Genomic DNA, 4,010 nt, shown 5'->3' with positions numbered 1-4,010 from the left:
AAGGTACAGTTCAAGCTGGCACAGCTCACTCATGTTCCATCACAAGGACATGGCCTTGGCCTCTCCCAGGTACAGGCAACAAAAATCCTATTTACACCACGGGCCAGAGTGTGGAGCACATGAAATCAAATATCTTATAAAACAGGGCACAGGAGTGAAGAGTAAGTGGCTGTTGGCAAGCTGCGGAGACAGAGGGCATGCATTTTTTTTCTTATTCAGTGTTTCTCAACTTTATTTTTATCCCTGCCCATGTAATGTTTCCTCAGTCTATTGTCTGTACATCACCACAGCGAAAACGTTTGTGAAATGCTTTTCTTTGTGCGCTGACATGACAAAGGAGAGAATTGCTACGGGCCACCAGGCCACCCTTGACAAATGTATGTGACTTAGGCCAGCCTGTCCCCTGATGGCACAAATAAAAATAATAGCCATATAGGTCCAGGGTAGGTGCCATGCATTGAGCACCTGCTATAATCTAGGAGCTTTACGATATTTCTAATTCTCACCACACCAGCCCAAGGTAGATAGTATTATAGCCTCCGTTTATAAATGAAGAAATTCAGACTCAGAGAAGTGCTTTCCCAAAGATCACTCGGCCCTAAGTGGTAGAGCCAAGCCTGCATTCGGGTCTGCGTGACTCCCAAGGCCGCTCCAGTCCGCCACACTGCCTCCCTAGGAAGCACAAAGCACAGCGGACACCAGAACATGGGCAATACACCCCGGTGGCACACTGCTCTGGGGACCACCTCTCCCCCAGTGAGAAACCTCCCTTTCTAGGTACCCCGCGTCCCTCAACCCACACGTCCCTGTTCCCAGTGCCAGTCCCACCCTGGCTGGTCCTCGTCCGTGTAAATATTTTAAACCCTGCACTTCAGCCCCTCACTTAGGGCTTCCTACATATTTTTGAAGCCAGTTGAAGCCCCCGCCCCTGTGTCCACCAGGCCTCCCCAGACAACTAAGACCAGACCCAGGATATGAGTGCATGAGGCTTGGCGGCCAGGGGCTGAGAGAAGCGTTTCTGCCTGAACGCTGAGACCCTTCAACACTCAGCAACACATACCAACCACTTCTGCTCCCCTGGTGCCCTTGGCCCTGGCTCAGAGATGTTGAGCTATTTGCAGAAAGACTTCTCACCAGCTTTATGTAACGTGTCTTCTCCCTTCCTTGTCTACCTTCTCCCTGGGCGAGCTGCACCCACCTCCGGCTTCCTGAGCACATGTGTGCTGTCGGCTAACGCTAGCTCTTGATGAACAAACGGAACTCAATGGTCCTGAAATGAGCTCATCACATCCCCCCGCCACACCGCCCCCCCCTACTCCATCACAGTTTCTTAGATCCCCATCGCCCACTTAGTGCTTCATCCTGAGACTCTCAGCATTGTTTCTGGCTTTTTCCTCCTGACAAAGCCAGAATTCAATGTTTGTGGAATGAATTACTGAATGAATGAATCACTCTTCATCAGGCAGATTCATAATAATCCAGCCTCTTTCTTTTCATATTCGAACAACTTTACATGAAAGAAAACCCAGAATCCCTCACCTTAAAGCAGCCATCGTTTCTCTCTCAGACCTTTCATCCTAACACCGAAGAGACCACATTTTTACAAAATGCATCCAGTGTAGGGGTCTGCTTTATATTCTGCTCTTAACGTATCATATACTGCAGAGTCTGCCTTCTAATCATTTTAATGACTTTTAACGACTGCAGATTAGTCTATAATGTTGCTATGTAATACCTCACTTAGCCGGCCTCAGAGTTTGAACATTTGGATTATTTCCAGGTTTTTACTGTTTGTTCCTTTATTCATTTAACTAAGCAAAAGACATCATTTGCTGTGCGTGCCGAAAATATCTCTGGAGGGGGTGGGGTGTTGGGTTGTTAGAGGCCGGGAGTGGGAAGGAGACTTTTCACTGAATTCCCTAGCATCCCTTTTCAATTTGGAATCATGTGAATATTCTGACTGTTCAAAAACTACACACACACGCACGCACATGCACACGCACACGCACACGCACACACACCATAAGCTTACCAAGCATTGCCCTGGAAGCTGGGTGTACAGGTGGGTACCCAGAGGAGAAAGTGGCATAGAGAGTCTCAGGGAATGATATTTTCACTAAACCTTGAAGCCTGGGTTGAAGTTGGTCAGGCTGGTAAGAGACCATTATGGGCAGAGGCCCAGAATAGGAAAACGTACTTCCTGTTTGGGGAAGGAGGCTGTATCCGGTGTGCCGCGAAAGTGGGAGGAAATGAGACTTTCAAGGAGAGCTGAAAGCAGTGTAGACACAGCTCTGGATGCCGGGCCGTGAGCTCTGAACTTGATCTCAGAGGCAATGGGAGACGTTGAAGGGTCTGAATCGGGGCGCATGCTACGAGCTCTGTGTGACCGTGATCTTCTAGAAGCAGCAACGAAGACCAAAGGAAGGGAGACCAGCGGGGAACAGCCCGCTGACATCCAGGAGACAGTGGCAAGGGCCCAAATGAGGGGACCGGCTGTCCCTGTCTGCCCGAGAACATCCTGATGTTAGTTTAGCATTGTACGTCCCATGTTCCACGCAACTCCTCGGTCCCTGGCAAACGGAGATGGTTGGTTAACATGGCCTGCCGCTTTGCCCCAGGGCCTGCCCGCCCTCAGAAGTGATCGATCCAGTGACTTCCAGAAAACTTTGAAATACCCACTCACATGTGCTCTGTCCTCGATCTCCACAGGGCCCTCCTTGAATCAACACTCCTGGGTCTGCCTTCACTTGATTCTAGACCCATTGACCTCCAGACATATAGATATTTGTAAGAAAAAAATCCTCTCTTATCCATTCTCGGGCTTCTTTCCTACTCCCTTTCATAAAACTGAGTTTCCATGACATCGAGGCTCCAGTCAAACTAAACTAGTCCCTGTACCCAAGAAAACCTTTAGACTTTTATGTCCACTGGGCCACTACAGTAAAGATCGTGTTTCCTATTTCTCTGCCTGTTGGAGCCCAATGCACATACCACCTCCCCACTTCTCAATACAAGTACTATGGAGCAGCTCCTGGTGTCAGACGCTGCCAAATGGGCTTTCCAAACAACGCCACTGATTCTCACAGCAATACATATTAGTTCCTTTTTTCAGATGACAAAACCAAGACTCAGAGAGGGAAAACATCTAATCCAAGGTCGCACAGCTACTAGCCTTTACCTTGGTCTACTTTGGACTTCTCTGATGGCCTCGATCCTGATGTTGATAGTGTGTGTATACAGTCCTTTTACTGTCTACCTGCCACTTTCACTCACCACATACACAGTTGTCAACCTAGAACGATACCAGCCTTATAGGAGGACCTCAATAAAAATTTGGCGATTGAACAAATTATGCATGCACCTTCTATAGCAGCGGTCCCCTACCTTTTTGGCACAGGGACCGGTGCTCCTATGACAATCTAATGCCTCATGATGTGAGGCGGAACTGAGGTGGTGATGCTGGTGCTGGGGAGCGGCTGCAAACACAGATGAAGCTTCGCTTGCATGCCAGCCGCTCACCTCCTGCCATGTGGCCTGGTTTTTAACAGGCCACAGACTGGTACCTGTCCGTGGCCTGGGGGTTGGGGACCCCTGGTCTGTAGTACCTTATCCTAGTGACTGACATTAAATAGATTCTCCACAAATACATTTAACTGAGCTGCAGTTACAAATACCTAACCGAATAAGAGTACAGCAGGAGAGGGAAAATCAGAAGAAAACACATTATGGCAAAACCTCAGCTATTCTAAGCTCTCCTGAAATGAGTCCTTCTGAAGGCTGCGGGTGAACCTTGGAATCCAGGATGGAGAATCTTGAGGCTGCTTCTTTCCCAGGGCTCCCCTCACTTCCATCACTCCTTGATCCTTCTTTCTCTTCCATTCTTCTCCTTCCTTTGTTTTTCTGTTGCTCCTTAGAAGCTTCACAGCTTTCCAGCTTATCTCAGACCCTCACCCTCCTCTATTCCTTCTGGTCTTTCCCGGATTGCCTTTCGTGCCTTTTGTGCCTACTCT

This window comes from Pteropus vampyrus, unplaced genomic scaffold (assembly GCF_000151845.1).
Source record: "Pteropus vampyrus isolate Shadow unplaced genomic scaffold, Pvam_2.0 Scaffold191, whole genome shotgun sequence".
NCBI lineage: Eukaryota > Metazoa > Chordata > Mammalia > Chiroptera > Pteropodidae > Pteropus > Pteropus vampyrus.
This window is presented reverse-complemented; position numbering follows the sequence as displayed.